The following is a 5,972-nucleotide window of genomic DNA, read 5'->3' on the forward strand; positions in this document are numbered from 1 at the left end:
CTTGAACTTGGACACTGTTGGCCTCAGGAAAAACAGGATTTGTGGGCTGGGATAAAGGGGAATAGGCAACATGCCTGCGTATTTGATTAGCTCCAGTTAGCAATTGTCAGAGTAAAATTCGAGACAAATAAAAGAAGTGGAGTTGGTGTGCAGAACAATCCGCTGCAAGAGCACTGCACAACCGTGGATGCAGTTATGACTGGGGAAACAGGTTCCATGCTCATGGTGAGCAACACCGAACCAACTAATGGGAAAATTCGTTGCAGTGCGACCTAATTGGTTGCGTCAAAGGTTCGAGGAAAAGACATTATTCAGCCATAACTTACGTCCTATGTGTTATGGCACGCTTCGGATTGTCCCTGATCTTAGAAACGTTGCATGGAGACGGCCCTGCAAGGGAAACAGGGTGTTAGACGCGGTGGGAGAAGTTAACTTGGTGTTGTCAGACAGGGAAAAAATATCACCAATACTAATTAAACAACCGGAATGATCACATCAACTAAGAGAGATAAGCGGTAATCCATGCATGTGGGGGGAAGACCCTAACGTTCGATCGAAAGTCAACGAACCAAAGAAAGAATTTACAAACAGAACCATGTTCAAATAACGAAGTAAAGGTAACCTTGCACTGCAACAACCGTGGCGGGTAATTAGTCCGGCACACTGATAGTGCTCTGGGGCGGCACATATATCTATATGTTAGGATCATCTGTAACAACATAAATCAACGTTGCATGTTAATAAGGCATACATAAACAAATCAGGAGACCAACGACCTCACATGAACACAAAATTGCCAACATAAGCTAACTTGTTTCATCGTATGAAAAGCATGGAGCATGTACAGAAAGAAAGATAGGAGCAAAATGAGGGTAAACACTGAGCGAATTCATCCAGAGATAACCAATAACAAACCATTCTCGGGGCCAGCTGGGCACAAAATCCTGTTCACTCGTTGCCTCTTATTGCTCAGCAAATTCATCCGTCGTTGCCGTGCGAACTTAGCATGGTGGTCCATGGAACCAAGCCAGCGGAAGGAAAGTAGAAACCTTGGCAAAAAGGCTAGACGTGGGGAAGATTTTTGAGACAGCTGTGCAAAATCAGTTAAGTTAATGCCAAAATTCAATAGCACTTGGCCGGCCAGGAACAACAACACGCAATGCTAAAAGTCAGCACAGAATGGCAAGATGGGGAACGACCGAAAGTGATGTGTTAGAGAAAACGTCAAACTTGGTCAATAAAACCCACCCGTCGTCAGTAGTTTGGTTTATCTTTGACTATCAAGTAACCACTTTACAAAGGGAAAAGATTAAATCGCCATTATGTGACCTCGAGGAAATTGAAAATACAATGAGGCCAATACATAATCGACCGATGACCTTGAAATAACGAAAAAAAAGGATGAAGTTGGCTCATAATGGCAAATTGTAATAGCAAAAAGAATGTCACTCTGTCTAATTGTAATAACAAAATGAAGACTAGAACATGAATAAAGGAGTTCGGGCAGCCAAAAGTTCAGTTTGACTACTGTACCTTGATTTTTGAATGTAAAAAAGCTTGATGGTCTCACCCAAAGGACATATCCATCATAGCAGACTAAATTTACGCTATTGAATTCAGGTTAAAACATTTACGCTCTATCCTTATAGAGCAAAGAGGAGTTGGCAAAGGTTATTGTGGAATGTGTGTATGAAGAATGTGATGCTTATTCAAATTTAATCGTGTGAATAATATGACAATATGGTCAAATGGGTGTGCGCTTAACTGATATATATTCTTATGCATCTGCAAGGATTGGTCGCAAAGCAGGATCCAAAACAACTTTAGCGACGAATCCACTCGGAGAAGCTGCCAAGATCTGCATCTAAACATATTATCAGCAACTTATAATGGTTAGTTAACCCCAGGAAGAACAAAACACCTGCTTTTGTAGGATACAGACAAATAAGAACCTATTGGTTAAGATAAATAAATGCAGTTGTTACCTCATGCAACCGGTGGACTCTGTGGTCACCTTGGCGAACCGATGTCGACTTGACTAACCGGACCTGCATGGGAAGTAGTTGAAGCAAAATATATAGGACAACCAAGGCTGTTGTTTCGGTATTCTGGACGGCCGTTGGTGTTGCCACGTACAGGAGAGGGGGGAGGAGTATATCTGAGGGCAAATGGAGGTATCACATCGCCCGTCCGAAACACATCACGAGAAAGGGCGCCTGGACGACGTGGATCCATGATAATCAGTGTTGGACCAGTGGAGTTGCTTCGAGTATGTTGTCTTGGATAAATAATGCGGGATCCATCAAGGTTCCTTATGGAGATCAGTTATATTTTGATTGCCATATGTAGAAGTGACATAATTCAATGCAGGAATCGAAAGATAAGGGAAAAANTAATATATATTTATATAATAATTATAAGGATACATATATCATCGTGTAGGTCATGCATAGGTAACTTCACATGCAACACTAATGCATTCAGATACATGGATGGAAATGATGGCTATTTGCGGCATACAGCATAATTATCTATCCCGGTCAGGGAAACTATAAAGCATTGAAATGCCGTTGATCACAAATCTAGGGATAAAATAAAAAAAAATTACCCACAACATGGCAAAGTACCATTCAGGAAACAACGAAAAGTAGAACAGGAAAATGACATGTTGATTAAACATGCTTGGGAGCATCATTGGTCGCAAAGCAGGATCCAAAACAACTTTAGCGATGAATCCACTCGGAGAAGTTGCCAGGATCTGCATTTAAACATATTATCAGCAACTTATAATGTTAGTTAACCCCAGGAAGAAAAAAACACCTGCTTTTGTGGGATACAGACAAATACGACCTTATTGGTTAAGATAAATAAATGCGGCTGTTACCTCGTGCAACCGGTGGACTCTGTGGTTGCCTTGGCGAACCGATGTCGACTTGACTAACCGGACCTACATAGGAAGCAGTTGAAGCAAAATATATAGGACAACCAAGGCTGTTGGTTCGGTATTCTGGACTGCCGTTGGTGTTGCCACGTACAGGAGAGGGGGGAGGAGTATATCCGAGGGCAAATGGAGGTATCACGTCGCCCGTCCGAAACATATCACGAGAAAGGGCGCTTGGACGACGTGGATCCATGCTAATCAGTGTTGGACCAGTGGAGTTGCTTCGAGTATATGTTGTCTTGGATAAACAATGCGGGATCCATCAAGGTCCTTATGGAGATGCACAGAGTGCCATCACCTTGGTAGTAGGCGTGCAACTAAGCCCCGTGCCTGATATTATAGGCGACAACCATAGAACGGAATCCTTCGGAAAAAAAATGCATTGTTACCAACCTTGTCTAACATAACGTGAAACTCATTTTCATGGTTGTTCTTAAACATCATGAAATCACCCAGTTCATGATGAAATGCACGATAAAAAGGGTCGGGAACTGCAATCTTTATTAGTTTTTAATTAAAAATCATATTTCTGGACTTTACTATGAGTTTGTGTATTTTTCTGTGATTTCAGGTATTTTCTGACTGAAATTGAGGGAGCTGAGCAAAAATCTGATTCAGGCTGAAAAATGACTGCTGATGCTGTTGGATTCTGACCTCCCTGCACTCAAAGTGGATTTTCTGGAGCTACAAAACTCCAAATGGTGCGCTCTAAATTGCGTTGGAAAGTAGACATCCAGGGCTTTCCAGAAATATATAATAGTCCATACTTTGCTCAAGTATAGATGACGTAAACTGGCGTTCAACGCCAGTTCCATGTTGCAGTCTGGCGTCCAGCGCCAGAAACAAGTTACAAGTTGGAGTTCAACGCCAGAAACAGGTTACAACCTGGCGTTGAACGCCCAAAACAGCTCAGGCACGTGAGAAGCTTAAGTCTCAACCCCAGTACACACCAAGTGGGTCCCAGAAGTGGATTTCTGCACTATCTATCATAGTTTACTCATTTTCTGTAAACCTAGGTTACTAGTTTAGTATTTAAACAACTTTTAGAGATTTATTTTGGACCTAATGACATTTTTAGATCTGAACTTTGTACTCTTTGATGGCATGAGTCTCCAAACTCCATTGTTGGGGGTGAGGAGCTCTGCAGCATCCTGATGAATTAATGCAATTATCTCTGTTTTCCATTCAAACACGCTTGTTCCTATCTAAGATATTCATTCGCGCTTCACTATGAAGAAGGTGATGATCCGTGACACTCATCACCTTCCTCAATCCATGTGCCTGACAACCACCTCCGTTCTACATCAGATTGAATGAGTATCTCTTAGATTTCTTAATCAGAATCTTCGTGGTATAAGCTAGAATTGATGGCGGCATTCATGAGAATCCGGAAAGTCTAAACCTTGTCTGTGGTATTCCGAGTAGGATTCAAGGATTGAACGGCTGTGACGAGCTTCAAACTCGCGATTGTTGGGCGTAGTGACAGACACAAAAGAATCAAGGGATTCTATTCCGACATGATCGAGAACCAACATTCGAGTTTGGACAACTGACGGTTTATCTTGTTGCTTAGATTAGGAAAATTTTGTCTTTTGGGTCAGAGTCTTTTATATTCCTCGCAAAAATTTTTCAAAAATATTATTTTTCTTTATTGGTTTTTAGTTTTTCTGTGAGTTTAGTGTCATATTCTAAGTTTGGTGTCAATTACATGCCTTTCTTTGTCTTTTAAAAATTTTCGAAAATTGTGTTCTTTGTTTCTTCTCCATCTTCAAGTTGTTCTTGTTTATTTTTCTTGTTTGATCTTTAGTTTTTCTTGTTTTGTGATTTTTCTTGTTTTTCTTGTGCCTTTTCAAAACATTAGTTTTCACAAAAAAAAATATTTTCTCATTCTTAGTTATTTAAAAATACTTTTTCAAAACAAGTGTTACATTCATAACTCAGTTGGCTAGAGCGTTAGTCTGTGTTCTTGGTAATTAGGTCAGAATCTTTTATATTCTTTTCAAAATCTTCTTTTTCAAAAATAATTTTTTTCTATTAAATCTTGTACCAAACTTTAAGTTTGGTGTTTTCTTGTTGATTTTTCTTTGTTTTTTGAAAATTTTAGTTTGGTTTTCTAAAAATTTTAAGTTTAGTGTTCCTTCTTCATGTTCTTGTTGTTCTTGTGAGTCTTCAAGGCATTCTTGAGTTTTCCTTGTGTCTTGATCTTAAAATTTTTAAATTTGGTGTTCCTTGGTATTTTCCCTCCAAAATTTTCGAAAACAAGGAGCATTAAATCTAAAAATTTTAGATCTTGTGTTATTTTATTGTTTTTCTCTTTCCTCATTAAATTCAAAAAAATATCTTTTCCCTCTATTTTAAAGCAATTTTTCGAAAATAACAGTTAGCCGAATTCAAGGAGAGACTACAAGAGACAAGGATGGCTAATATAAATATGGAAGAACAATTAAAGCAAACAAAGCAGCAGCTGTCAAAACAAATAACAAAAGAATGCCAAGCAGTTCAATTAAGAAGTGAAAAAACATTAAATACCCCACCTCAAGGCAGCAGGAAGCCAAGAAATGAGCAAACTACCCAAATTCCATCTGAAGACAGTAAGAGCCCGGGAAAAAATAATTCTGGCCCTAAAATGCTGGAAATTGGGTGGAAGGCTGGCGCTGAACGCCCAAACCATGCTCAGGACTGGCGTTCAACGCCAGAAACAAGCAAGGAACTGGCGTTGAATGCCCAAAGGAAGCACAGTTCTGGCATTCAGACGCCAGGAACAAATGAGGAGTTGGCGTCTAACGCCACTCCAGCTTCCAACCCTGGCTTTCAAATGCCAGTGAGGGATCAGACACCTGCAAGTGCTGATAATAAATCCCTCAAGAAGGCTTCTCAACCTACCTCTGTAGGAAATAAACCTGCAGCAACTAAGGTTGAGGAATACAAAGCCAAGATGCCTTATCCTCAAAAACTCCGTAAAGAGGAGCAGGATAAGCAGTTTGCCTGCTTTGCAGACTATCTCAGGACTCTTGAAATAAAGATTCCGTTT

The sequence above is a fragment of the Arachis ipaensis genome, chromosome B10 (assembly GCF_000816755.2).
Source record: "Arachis ipaensis cultivar K30076 chromosome B10, Araip1.1, whole genome shotgun sequence".
Classification (NCBI taxonomy): Eukaryota; Viridiplantae; Streptophyta; class Magnoliopsida; order Fabales; family Fabaceae; genus Arachis; species Arachis ipaensis.